Raw genomic sequence first — 14759 nt, forward strand, 5'->3', positions numbered from 1 at the left:
AAAGTAGTATAAACTAGCTAACTGTATATAAAGTAGTATAAACTAGCTAACTGTATATAAAGTAGTGTAAACTAGCTAACTGTATATAAAGTAGTGTAAACTAGCTAACTGTATATAAAGTAGTGTAAACTAGCTAACTGTATATAAAGTAGTATAAACTAGCTAACTGTATATAAAGTAGTATAAATTAGCTAACTGTATATAAAGTAGTATAAATTAGCTAACTGTATATAAAGTAGTATAAACTAGCTAACTGTATATAAAGTAGTATAAACTAGCTAACTGTATATAAAGTAGCGTAAACTAGCTAACTGTATATAAAGTAGCATAAACTAGCTAACTGTATATAAAGTAGCGTAAACTAGCTAACTGTATATAAAGTAGCGTAAACTAGCTAACTGTATATAAAGTAGTGTAAACTAGCTAACTGTATATAAAGTAGTATAAACTAGCTAACTGTATATAAAGTAGTATAAACTAGCTAACTGTATATAAAGTAGTAGCTAACTGCATATAAAGTAGTATAAACTAGCTAACTGTTAGGGATGTCCCGATCCGATATTGATATCGGAAATCAGTCCGATATCAGCCAAAAAAGTGAATATCGGATTTTATCGGACTGAATCTAAAAACTCCGATATAAACGCTCCGATATAAGCTGTCCATTTACCGCTCCAGCACTTCTATAATAATAGGTGACTCTGGTTTGATCACACTCCAACACAGTAGGTAGCGGTAATGCCCCTTAATTAACGTTGGTGCCGGCCGCGGAAGAAGAGCGTCTCTGATCCAGCATGCACAGCCCACGTGATCACAACAACGACAACGTGTGTGCCTGCAGCAAGGTGTAGTGATGTCGGCAGTGTGGAAGTATTTTACTGTAAACTCGGACAAAGACGTTGCAGCTAAATGCAACATTTGTCAGGCGCAAGTGTCCCGTGGAGGGACAGAACCGGAAAGGTTCAATACAACCAACCTCATCGCACATTTGAAAAAACACCACAAAAAAGAACATGAGGATTTTCGCGTGAAAAAAAAAATCTCCACATTATGCTCGGACTGCAGAAAGTGGAGGAGGAGGAGGAGTAGTAAGGGTAGTCAGCACTGACTGATTATTATTTGTTTTATGCTCTTGTTATTAGAGTGATATGTTTATTGTGTTTACACTCTATTCTTCAGTGAAGACTAAGAGTAATTACTACATTGTTTTGGGCACAGTCAGTCAGTGAAACTGGAGCTGTGTGAACTCTTAACTTAGAGCAGTTGGACAGTGGACAATATTGTGTTGTTGTTGTTGTTTTTGTCCCTGCCCACAGTTGTTTCCAACATATGCTGACAGTAAAAAAAATAACTGGAGTGAACTTGAATTGTTTGCACTTCAAAATTTAATTTATTCTATTCAATTGTATAATGATGTTGGTAACCAGTGGTTATTTTGCACTTTAAATATAACATTTTGTTTTTATTGGATTTGTTGAGGTAATACTCTTTTATTTATGTTGAAGGTTAAAATTTATGTAACCAATTGGTTAATAATAAATGGGTCAGTTTTTCCTATACCTACTGTTGCTGACTATTGTTTTCTGTTATATCACTACAACATCAGTAACAGTAACAGTAACATCACTTTATCAAGCCTTTTCTAACATTCCACACAACAAAATAAGGAATAAATATATGTATGATTCGTGCCTATATCGTATCGTATTGATATCGGTATCGGCCAATACTCAAGGCTACAATATCGGTATCGTATCGGAAGTGAAAAAGTCATATCGGGACATCCCTACTAACTGTATATAAAGTAGTGTAAACTAGCTAACTGTATATAAAGTAGTATAAACTAGCTAACTGTATATAACGTAGTATAAACTAGCTAACTGTATATAAAGTAGTATAAACTAGCTAACTGTATATAACGTAGTATAAACTAGCTAACTGTATATAAAGTAGTGTAAACTAGCTAACTGTATATAAAGTAGTATAAACTAGCTAACTGTATATAAAGTAGTATAAACTAGCTAACTGTATATAAAGTAGTATAAACTAGCTAATGGATAATAATATATCACTACATCACTATAATACTGCAATACTTTTACTGTAATGTAGTATTTATACATTGCTGTGTTTGTACTACAGTAAACGATCTGAGTATTTCTTCCTCTGATGTTTCCTGTTGAGTCGATCGATTTGGGTTTTTTTTAAAATTATATTGTGTGTTTTTTATTTTCTTGGCGCTGTTGGGAAGTGTTACCTGTGTGTCCAGCTGTTTCTGTGTCCAGGTGTGTGTGTGTGTGTGTGTGTGTGTGTCCAGGTGTGTGTGTCCAGGTGTGTGTGTGTGTGTGTCCAGGTGTGTGCGTGTGTGTGTGTGTGTCCAGGTGTGTGCGTGTGTGTGTGTGTGTGTGTGTGTGTGTGTGTGTGTGTGTTTGTCACTGACTGTCTCTCTGTGCTCTCCCCCTGCAGTGTGAGCAGAGGTTGCAGACACACACACAACAAACCCCGCCCCCTCCCGCCCGCCCCGCCCCCGAGACACGAGTGAGCGAACGTTGCTTTACGAAAAGGACGGGTAAATATACTCCTCCCTCCCTCCCTCCATCCCTCCATCCATCCCATCCATCCCATCCATCCCTCCATCCATCCATCCCTCCCACAGCCATCGCTCTGCCTGCCGCGCTCCTTTTACATCTTTCCTCTGTCTTTTTATCCCTCGCTTACGACATATCGCGCCATCTCCCCCTCCAACATCCCTTCTTCTTTTTTTTTTTTTTTTCGTTCTCTCTTCTTCCCCTCCTCCTTCCCCTCCGTCGTCCAGCAAGCATCAGCATGGCCGTCATCCCTCCATCATCACCGTCCTTTTTCACTCTTCCTCCACTTCCCTTCATTCTTGAGCATCTCCGCCGCCGTCTTACATTCGCTTCACAGCAGCTGTAAAAAAAAAAAAAAAAAAAGAAAAAGTTTTTAGAAATTTAAAAAAAAAAAAAGACGCCTGTAAACGCTGCATCACCTGCCCGATCCCTCGCTCCGCCTCTTCACCTCTCAGCTTCACATCACTCGTTCTCTTCAGCTTGTTGCAGAGACGTTTTGTTGCATGTGATGTTTAGTTTCATCATTTCCTGAGTCACACTGGAGCAGCTTGTGACTCTCATCTCTCTGATTTGTGATGATGTTTCCTCTCATTGTGAACATGTGTTTGCAGCAGCTTCACATTCAACCTGACTTTGTGTCTTTTAACCCTTTAAACAGGAAGTAGTGGAAAAACTAAAACCCTAGGAAGATAGAGATGTAAGAGTTATAAGAGATAAACTAATTAAACATTATAATATCTACAACCAGGAAGTACCTTTAAATGAATGTTTTGCATTAACCCTTTATAGGACACTCATAGAGAGGGAGGGAGGAAGGAAGGGAGGAAGGAAGGAAGGAAGGAAGGAAGGAAGGTAGTGGGGAGGAAAGAAAGAGAGAAGGAGGGATGGAGGAAAGAAGGAAGGAAGGTAGTGGGGAGGAAAGAAAGAGAGAAGGAGGGAGGGAGGGAGGGAAGAAAGAAGGAAGGAAGGAAGGAAGAAGAAAGGGGGATGGAGGAAAGGAAGAAGGAAGGGAGCAGAGAAGGAGGGAGGGAGGAAGGACAGATGGAAGGGAGGGAGAAAGGAAAAGAGGAATGGAAGAAAGAAGGCAGGGAGGAAGGAAGGAAGGAAGGAGGAAGGAAAGAAGGAAGGGAGGAGAGAAGGAGGGAGGGAGGGAGGAAGGACAGATGGAAGGAAGGAAGGACGGAGGAAATAAGGAACGAGGGAGGGAGAAAGGAAAAGAGGAATGGAAGAAAGAAGGCAGGGAGGAAGGAAAGGAAGGAAGGAAGGAAGGAAGGAAGGAAGGATATTTTGGGATATTTACAGAAGTTACCAAATATAATTATTTGCCCAATAAAGGGTTAATCCTTAAACAGGCAGTAGTGGAAAATAGGATGTAAAAACTAAAACCCTAGTTATCTCATGTTGCACCTAAGTTCAATTATTTGGTACAAAGTTTTTATGGTTACACCACTTAGACATTTTTACCATAATCCTCTAATATATTCTCTCTAAATGGATTAAAAGCACAAGTTTGATGTGTTTTTACCTTTTTAGCCAACTTCATTTCAACTTATTACCAGATTTACACTTATTGTAGGAAATGATGATCAATAGGCCTCTAAATGAAACCTCATTTAGGAAGGGAGGAAGGAGGGAAGCAAGGGAGGAAGGGAGGGAGGAAAGGAAGGAAGGAAGGAAGGGAAGGAGGGAAGAAGGAAGGAAGGAAAGGAGGGAAGAAGGAAGGAAAGGAGGAAGGAAGGGAAGCAAGGAAGGAAAGGAGGAAGGAAGGGAAGCAAGGGAGGAAGAAGGAAGGAAGGGAGGAAGGAGAGAGGAAAGGGAGGAGGGAGGAAGGGAGGGAGGAAGGAAGGACAGATGAAGGAAGGAAGAAAGGACAGAAGGAGGGAACATTTACCCTAACAGCTGAACTTAGATCTGAGGAAGGAAGGAAGGAAGGAAGGACAGAGGAAGGAAGGAAGGACAACACGAAGCTTAAAGAGTCTGTATCTCCTGGTGCACGTTGTCTGTTTAAGGGTTAAACAACTAAAGTCTGGTTATAGTTGAAATAATATGTTTAAGATAAGTATTAATGTGATTTAACCCTCCTGTCGTCCTCGAGTCAAGGAAGGAAGTTAGGAAGGAAAGGAGGGAGGAAGGAAGGAAAGGAGGGAGGACGAAGGGAGGGAGGGAAAAAGAAGGAAGGGAGGAAGGAAGGAAGTAGGGAGGGTGGGAAGGAAGGAAGAAAGGTAGTTGGGAGGGAGGAAAGAAGGAAGGAGGGTTGGAAGGAAGGAAAGAGAGAAGGAGGGAAGGAGGGAGGAAAGAAGGACAGAAGAAGGGAAGGAAGTGAGTAAGTAAGCAAGTAAGTAAGTAAGCAAGTAAGTAAGGAAGTAAGTAAGGAAGGACGGAAGGGAAGAAAGAAGGAACAGTCAAAACAGATGGGGTCAATTTGATCTTCATTTTGGTCTCACATTTACATCTAGAGTCCTTTTTTAAAGTAAAGATGGGACTGTGCCATACACACACACACACACACACACACACACACACACACACACACACAGGATGAATGTGTGTGTGTGTTTGTTCATGTGAGAGCGAGCGAGAGAGTAGAGGAATCTGCGTCCTGATTGGCTGAGAGGTGGCAGACATTTTCCAGTCAGACTGCTCAGTGGTTGGCTGAGACTCTCCCCTCCCCCCCTTCGCTGCCTCCAGGCTCTGGTATGCCTTACAGTAGAGCTGACACACCGTCGATGCTATCTCAACACTTTATCACGTCGGGTCTAAACTCCACTCTGTGTTTTCTGTCTGTGTGTGTGTGTGTGTGTGTGTGTTCACTGCACCGCAAACACACACACACACACACACACACACACACAAAAACACACACCGGTCAATCTGTAACCAGGCGGGAGGATAGAAAGCACGCACACACATGCAGCAGCAGCAGCAGCAGCAGCAGCGAAGAGCCTGAAAGACAAGATGATGCAAGAGAAAGAAGGGAGGGAGGGAGGGAGGGAGGAGAGGGAGGGAGGAGAAGGAGAAGAAGGGGGAGGAAACCGGGGGGAGAAGGGGGAGGAGAGGGAGGAGAGAGAGGAAGATGAGCAGAGGGGAGAGTCTGTGTTGCCATCTTCTTGCAGCAAAAAGTTACAGAAGCAAAACTCAAAGTGTCAAAGTTTAAAGTCCAACTCAAATAAAAGTGGAGAGTATGTGCTCTGTAAGTCACTTATCTGATTACATGAAGTTTTTACATTATTTCAGTTAACCCTTTACATGCTGAGCAGACTCACATTTCACCCATTTTTACATTTGAGAGCTTTAAAAACACCCGAGACACTTTTTCATTAGCTGGAATATTCCTAATGTGACCCAGAAGTTACAAAAATGGAAATAAAATGCCTATTTTTTTTATTTATTGTGCAACTAATACACATTTTTATATGCAAATGTACACAATTCGATCTATTTATAAAATCTAATTATAAAATAAACCGATCATATTCTATAAAAATGTTCTACAGGACCATAGTATAGTGATTGTGAATGTTTTTTCTCCTTCAAATGGATAAAATAAACTTTATTAAAGATTAATTAAACATTTATTAATGACCAATGGGGAATTTATGAATGTGGATTAATGTAGAGGCTAATTATGAGTCAGTATGTAAGGGTTAAATCTTTGTTTCAGTACAGCAAATTAATAAATCCAGTCACACTGAGCCTGACCGCATCCTGCTACTCAACACACACAGTATATTTTTATTTATTAAGTACATCTAAAAACATAAAAGCAACATAGCAAAAAATACAAAGACTAGTGTAGTAGGCATAAAATAACAAACAACAAAGAAAAGACACTTCTCATACTGAGTTAAAAACCAAAGAATGAGATGAGATTTAAAATCAGGCAGTGTGAACATGCAGAGGCGACTCGTTCGGCTGGTGTTTCAACTTTTATCTCGGCACAACTAGAAGCAACTGGAGTTCTTAGTGGTACATGTGTTTGTAAAAGATTGGGAGAGATATGTTGGAGTCCATTTAGTGATTTATAGGCAAAGACTGAACTAGTTTTGCAGTCCTTCTTTCAATACAGCTCATCAAATCTTACAAAAAAGTCACACTGAGCCTGACTGCATCCTGATACTCGACAACCCACATTAGCTTTCCTGCTTCTGATCAAACTTACAAACATGAACTCAGGTCTTGTCCTGCAGCGTGTTGAACGAGCCAACAAATGAACATTAAAACAACAAGATGTGAGAGAAAGAAGAAGGAGGAGAAGTGCCGATAATATCAGGTAGCAGGCTAGGTAGGTAATTAGTTAAAGCTGCTTTTAAACAGCCTGCAAATGATACTGGTTTGATCGTTGCTCTTTTAAAAATCTTTAGCTTTAGGGTTAAAGTATTGAATAAACTGAATATTTAAACTGAATGGATTACCAGGTGGAATAATGAGCTAAAAGCAGCACATGAACAGTTTAAACAAGTGAGTAAAAGTAATAAATTAACTCCAAGTTGTACTAGTAGAAATTTAAACGTGCCTAGAACCGTCAACAGATCTGATGAAATGTCACTTTAGACTTGTTAGATGCAAAGAGGGTTGATTTAAAGTGTTTATTAAGCCAAATGTTTACACTGAAAGGATTACCAGGTGCAATAATGAGCTAAAAGTCGTCAGTTAAAACAAGTAGGTAAAAGTTGTACTTGTAGAAAGTAAAAATAAGCCATGAGCTCATCTGATAAAGATGTTTGTGCACATAAAGAAAAACCGTTTGGGAACCGGCTGCATTAAAAGATAAACGTTTTCTGTTGCAAACACTCAGGTGATGCCAGCGTAAAGTCGGCTCATTGTGTGTGTGCAGTTTCATAGGTGTGTTAACAAGTCAGGGCAAAGTTCTGCTGCGAGGGAGCGGAGGAAGGAGGAGGGGACGACAGGAGTGGAGGATGGGTGATGGCAGCTGAGTGTTAGATGGTGGTGGGAAGGGTGGAAGAGGAGGAGGAGGGGTGTCGGTGAAAAGAGAGAGGGAGAGAATGACCATCAATCTCTCTCTCTTGCTCTGAATACACACACATACACACACACACACACACACACACTCTCACACATGGGGAAGCAGCAAAGCGCTCTCCTGTGACTCCCGTGAGTGTGAGCTTCCTGTTGTGGTCGGCACACAGAAACAGAAAGAGATCAAGAGTTTTTCACTGCGGCCTCACAGCCAGTTAAGTAACAAAGCAGGATTAGCTGAAAAATACCAGCATCACTGCCATTTCTCAGCAGGACTGAAGGTTTTACTTGTTGCACACTCAAATGATTTTTAAACCGAAGCAAGCGTGCACCGGCAGGAAAGGAGCATCCATCACACACAACTATTTTAGCATGTTGTGTCAGTAGTTTAGGGTGTGGGAGGATTGCTGTTAGACGTTAAGTAATCAAGCACCTGTTGAGCACTTACTCTGCTCTGTCATGTTAAAGGACAGGTTCACATTTTTTTAAGCGTGTCTTAAAACAACAGTTAGGTTTCTGTACAAACAGGGAAACAGGTTTTTCCATCGCTGTAATGATTCCTCCTGCTCATACTGATGATTTAAATGTGCTTTGAATGGAAAGTGATGAAGGAAAAAATCCACAGTGTGTCCACACAGTCATTTAAATGTAGATGTGAAGCTTATATTGAGCTTCAGCAGTGTGAGTTAGTCATATCAAGTGATATCTGACACATTTACAGTCTTTTTAGCATCAGATTCCCTCTTAGTGTTTCCTGTTGAGCTGTGGTGGAAGTATAGGAACAAAAAGACTTTGCTACTAAAAACACTGTAATGTTGAAGATGAAGATTTGACTCATTTGGACGCTGAAGCTTCATATTAGCTTCACATTAAACTTTTAAATTCCTTTTTTTACACAGAAGGAGGACTGTGGATTTAGTCCTCCATCACTTCCATTGCATTATGAAGAGGAACGATTACAGCAAGATAAACACACTTAATGCTACTTTGAGAAACTGACTGTTTGAAACATACTTGAAAACTTGTGAACTCGTCCTTTAAAGCGTCCACATACTTTTGTCCATATTATGCTCTTTTGCACTCCGCTTTAAAACCATTTCAGAAAAATCATTTTGCTCTACAGCTAGACTTAAAGCTGCCATTTTAGCATGAAAAGTAATTGGATGAAAATGCTGCAGCTGAAAAGTTGATCCAGCTGACTTAAGCTAATTAGCTTCAGCTGCCTGCATAAGTAGAGCAAAAATAGCTTTGTAGGCTAATTAACTACAGATGCTAGCACCAGTATTTGTCTGGGATGGTACACAGTTATCATAGTTGGTGTAAATGATTTTAAATTCAACAGTTTTCTGTCTTTTGTACCAATTTAAGGTAAAGTTAGCATGAAAAACATAATATTTAAAATTTCTGCTTTGTAGCAACAAAAATATATTCACTATTACACATAACGTCGTCATTAAAAATATTATAATTCATTGAAAAAAAAACATCTGGTTTGTTAAATATCAACATCACCAACATTATATATGAAAACTAATTTGAGCTTATAAGCGTCCGTTGCTGAAGTCGATACTCTGATATTGGAGCAATGTAGGCTAATTAGTTTGAGATGCTAGCAATGTCATTTAACTTTCATGTCACCCTGTTGAACGTCAGTAGTATTTAGTTTGCTTACGTAGCATGAATAACACAAGATTCAACATCCAACGTAAGGTGCAGTTGCAGTTTTTATGGTCTTTTTAATGTAAAGCTCAAACTGAGTCAGAACAACGCCCACTGTCCTGGTTGACCCAAACTGAGTCAAATATTAACTCAGTAGTTAATATTTTATGTGGTGAATAAATTTGAATAAGACGGCTTAGCTACTCAACTATAACATAGTAAATTGTATTTAGATGAATTATCCTTCAATTGTACTTATTTTAATGTGAGATTAAAGCAAAGAAACACAGTCAGCGCTGTTTGAATACAACTCAAATCTTACAAAAGTCACACTAAGCCTGACTGCATCCTGCTACACCCACGTTAGTTTTCCTGCTTTCTTATCTAACTTTACCTGTTAGATGCTGGTTTGATCGTTTTATCTTTTTCTATAATTTTAATGTTAAAAAGAATAGATAAAAACAAGCTTTAGTTTAGGTAAATAACAACAATAATAATAAAATAACACTAAAACTGGGTCCGAACCACCCCTATTGTGCTATGTTGACCCAAACTGAGTAAAATCTCAACCCAGTAGTTAATATGTTATGTTTTATAACTTGTATTTTACAGGTTAAGGTAAATACATTTGAACAAGATGGCTAAACTACACAGCTATAATATAGTAAATTGTATTTATAGTAATTATCCTCTGATTGTACTTGTTTTGATTGGAGATTGAAGCTAAGAAACACAGTCTGCGCTGTTTGAACACAGCATAATGAAGCTTGGATGGATGTTTATAGGAATGTTGACTGGAATCTGGTTTTTCCTTGTGTGTCTTTGGGGCGTTACACTGAATGTGTGTGAAGCCATTTTGAATGAGATGAAGAGAGAGAACGACAGTTAAGGAGGAGGGGGCGAAGAGGGTCAATAAATAGCCAACATATGGTCACCGGATCCTGTCCTCCCCCTACTCCTCTTTCTATCTATCTATCTGTGTTTATACATCCCTCCATCCTTCGTCTATCCACTGCTAAAGCACAACGTTATAGCTGACTCGCATGCAAATATCCCACCTACAAATAAATATATATAAATATATTTTAAAAAAAGGAGAAGGAAGGGAAAGAAGAGGAGGAGTTTAAAAGCAGAAAGAGATGAGGGCTGAAGGGGGCTGTTTGCTTTCTACAGCAGGTGTCAGTTTTGTCAGTTTGCCTCTGGCTCTCTGCCTGACACATGACTGCTAATGATGCTAGCCGGCTACTCAGGTTGATAATGTTGCTGTAGGTTTCTGCTAGGTGTGTTAACAGCCCACAGATTTCATATTTTTGGTGTATTTTCACTACAGAAGGGGATAAATAAGGACAATACATGATAAAGATTGTTGTTATTTAGTTGAAAAGTTGGTGTTAAAGTGTGTGGCAGTGACAATGACACAGCATTTTTAAAGCTAACAATAACAGCTGTTGATCTACTGCTTGAGCTTGCCACATAATGCTAGTTTGTTAGCTTTAAAGATGGCTAATGTTGTTCAGATTGCTACTACTGGGCTAAAGTGTGTGGCAGTGACAATGAATCAGCATTATTTAGCTAACAATAACTGCTGCTGATCTACTACTTGAGCTTGCCACGTAATGCTAGTTTGTTAGCTTTAAAGACAGCTAATGTTATTCAGATTGCTACTACTGGGCGAAAGTGTGTGGCAGTGACAATGACACAGCGTTTTTTAAGCTAACGATAACTGCTATTGATCTACTGCTTGAGCTTTGTTCAGTTTAACTCTCATTCTGTATTCGGTTCAGTTTGACTTCTTTGGGATAAACAAACACAGTGTCAGCATTATTTCATCTTTTACAGTTTCTACTTATCAAGGCTTTCCTCCAAAAATAGCTTCGGAGCTTTTTTAAATGCCACGTAATGCTAGTTTGTTAGCTTTAAAGACGGCTAACGTTATTCAGAATGCTACTACAGTGTCAGTAACAATGACACAGCATTATTTAGCTAACGGTAACTACAACTGACCTACTGCTTGAGCTTTTCTATCTAACTCCAGAGACATTATAATAAGAGGAGACGTATCACTCCCATTGAAATGCATAGGGAAACTACGTAACGCCAAGATGGCCGGTGTTTGCACATGTCCCGCCTCTTCTGGTGCCGTTGCTCCAATCATTTTGCTGGTCCTACGCGGTCACGTTTTTGCGACACTTGGAAGTCATTTTCAACAGCGACATTTTAAAACACATGATCAGCAGTTTATACTACTTTGTGTACATATATTTTGTAATGCTTTATCCAAAATTGTGGCATGATCTGGGAAAGTTGACTGTGAGCAAACTCCTGTCTCTGCTGTGAGCGTAAGATGACGTCTTGCTGTCAGTGCCTGCCGTAAATGAAGACTGTCGTGAAGTATTGCGCATGCGCAGTCCAAGATGCCTGTACGGAAAAAGGCTTTTAAAACGTTAATTTGATACCAAACCATCAAACCCTTTCAGTGATTATAGTTTAATTTTCATCGTGATTTCAAAACATATGTTTTTTATGTCCCTTAGACCTCGGAAAATGGAGATACAGCTCTCTCCCTATTCATTTAGATAGCCGGTTGGTCTTCCTATGGCCAAATAGCTGCCCGGAGGCGTGGCCAATTTTGCCGCTGAGTGAGATGACTTGCCTTTAGAAGGACTTTGCTAACTCTCACTTTGAGCTTTTTTAGATGCCACGTAATGCTAGTTTGCTAGCTTTAAAGACAGCTAACGTTATTCAGAATGCTACTACAGTGTCAGTAACAATGACACAGCATTATTTAGCTAACGATAACTACTACTGACCTACTGCTTGAGCTTTTCTATCTAACTCTTACTTTGTAGTTTATCCTACAAATGTTCAGATGTAACGATAATTTAAAGTGTGTAAGCGGCAAATTTAGCAGTAATAGTTTGGATAACAGGCGGTAAATTAAAGACAGCTAAAGTTATTCAAAATACTACTAAGTTAGCACAGAAACAACGAGCTGAGTTATGACAGAAAGTTAATATATTATAGTTTATAATGATGAATCAACATGTAAACATCTCGTCAGAAACATGTGATAGGACATCGAAATGAAAAATCATTAAATAAAAATAAACTAAGATAAGTCGTAGCTCTAATGCTAACTAGTGTAAGCCTGCTAACATAAGATATGCATGCTGCTTTTTAGTTACTTATATCATCCGCTAACTTTAAATAAATGCAGATTAACATTTAAAATCACACAGACATTATACATTAAGAGTTATAACAGTACACATAGTTTATGAATTGTATTTTTATTCTTGTGTATAAGTCGTAGAAACTTGAAGCTGATCCCTGCCGTGACTCTGCCGTCCAGATTTTATGTCGCAGCTGTCATGTCAGATGAAGGAGGAGGATTTATAGGTTTTAGGTGACAGGAAACTTCCAGACTCTCCATCCATCTCTTCAGCGATCCCTCCTCCTCCTCCTCCTCCTCCTCCTCTGTAATGGCCGTCTGTCACTGGGTTACATCCTCACACAGGTGCCGCACACAGCAGGACGTTCATGTTGTTAAATCAGTGGCTGAAAAAGCAAAGAAATGAGCCGCAGCTGGTTCTTTGCTTTAAATCCAGTTCATTTCTGAATATAAAGTGACAAAACAAACAATGTGTGTTCTTTAAGATAAGCGGGAGGAGAAAGTAGAAGTGTAAGGGTGAAAGTGTACTAACAAAATAAGACATAATAGGAACAAATAAGTGGTAAGATAAGCAATTCATAAATCAGTTAAACTAGTTTTAAAAACAGCATCAGGTTTGTTAAAATGTACATTTAGTATTTTTGTTGGTTTTATATCATTTAAATGACATTTGCACCTTTTTTTTTTTACCAAAAGTAAGACTGAATGCTCCTGAAAATGTCAAATGGTGTAACCACAAAAGAATGATAAATGTTTCCTGGTCTCCATGGTAACCAGATGAAATGTAATATTTAGAACAATTGTATTCCATTAGCTTTATTTAATATAAAAGTTATAATGTAAGATCATGCCAAACTAGTTGATATGGTGTTAGGAAGGAAGGAAGGAAGGAAGGAAAGGAGGAAGGATGTAAGATCATGCCACACTCGTTGATATGGTGTTAGGTAGGAAGGAAGGAAGGAAGGAAGGAAGGAAGGATGTAAGATCATGCCAAACTAGTTGATATGGTGTTAGGTAGGAAGGAAGGAAGGAAGGAAGGAAGGAAGGATGTAAGATCATGCCAAACTAGTTGATATGGTGTTAGGAAGGAAGGAAGGAAGGAAGGTGTTTTATTGACTATTTACTGTTTTTAAGCAACATTCAATTCTTTGGTACAAAGTTTTTATGGTTACACCTCTTAGACATTTTTGCCATAATCCTCTAATATATTCTCCTTCCCTTCTTCCTTCCTTCCTACCTTCCTCCCTCCCTCCGTCCCTTCCCTCCTTCCTTCCTTCCTTCCTTCCTACCTTCCTCCCTCCCTTCCCTCTTTCCTCCTTTCCTTCCTTCCTTCCTTCCAAAGTTTTTATGGTTACACCACTTAGACATTTTTGCCATAATCCTCTAATATATTCTCTCTAAATGGATTAAAAGCAGAAATTTGATGCTGGGTCCACAAAAAAAAGAATGTGTGAAGTTATTCATACGTTTATTTTCACATTTTAACCCTTTAAATTTAAACTAAACCAACATGGACACTAAAATAAAACGTCACTGACCCATAATTGTGTGTAACGGTACATTAAAACTTGCAGCATCAGTGTTTTTTCGCTGTGAGTGAGAGGTGTACGTTTGAGTCGAGTCAGTCAGTGGACTCATTTAGCAGCGTTTGTCTGTCTGGTGGAGCGTTTCCCAGCCTGAGCAGAGTGACTGTTTGCATGTTCAGCGGAGGTTGCCAGCTCAGGAAATGCTGCAGAGGTCAGGACAGTTTGGAAACACCGAAATGCCCCATGTCCTCACACAGGTTACCACAACTAGTCTCAGTAATGTTGATTCAGGCCTTTCTGTCCTGCTGTTAAAGTCTGTGAAAGCATTTTAAAGTTCCTCCTTTTTCCTATGAAATCATTACTACCTAACAGGAGACTCTGTTTTAATATATATAAACTACAACATTTAAAGGACAAGTTGACAGTTTTTCATTAAAGGCTGACAGTTGTTTTAACACACAGAGAGTCGATGTTGTGCGTGCGAACAACAGAAGACAGAATAGTGAACAGGAAAAGTTTGAGACAGGATGAGAGGATGAGGAGGGGGATGGAGGGATGAAGCTGCAGAGAAGAAAGAAGAGGAGGAGGAGGAGGCAGGATGGATAAATGGAGCTGCATTCTTTGTTTGCAGCACTTTGGCACAAAGAGCAAACTTTTCCATCACATACACACACACACACACACACACACACATACACACACACACACACACACACACACGTACACAAAGAAACACACACGCACACTCACTCTGATACATCCAGTTACTCCCTGGCTCCCACATGGTGACCTTTTTTTCTGCTTTTGCATGGATGTGCAAAAATGTCAGGATGTCAG

At 39.4% G+C, this 14759-nt stretch overlaps 1 protein-coding gene across 1 annotated transcript in view; it reads left to right on the forward strand.

The window, feature by feature from the left end:
• Positions 1–2473: 2473 nt before the first annotated feature.
• LOC128354739 (ras-responsive element-binding protein 1-like) overlaps positions 2474–14759 on the forward strand; it is a gene marked incomplete at its 3' end in the record, with an annotated part of 21626 nt that continues 9340 nt past the window's right edge. The window contains exon 1 of the mRNA XM_053314910.1: positions 2474–2569. The remainder of the gene's footprint in view (positions 2570–14759) is intronic.

Source organism: Scomber japonicus, unplaced genomic scaffold (assembly GCF_027409825.1).
Source record: "Scomber japonicus isolate fScoJap1 unplaced genomic scaffold, fScoJap1.pri scaffold_513, whole genome shotgun sequence".
Taxonomy (NCBI): domain Eukaryota; kingdom Metazoa; phylum Chordata; class Actinopteri; order Scombriformes; family Scombridae; genus Scomber; species Scomber japonicus.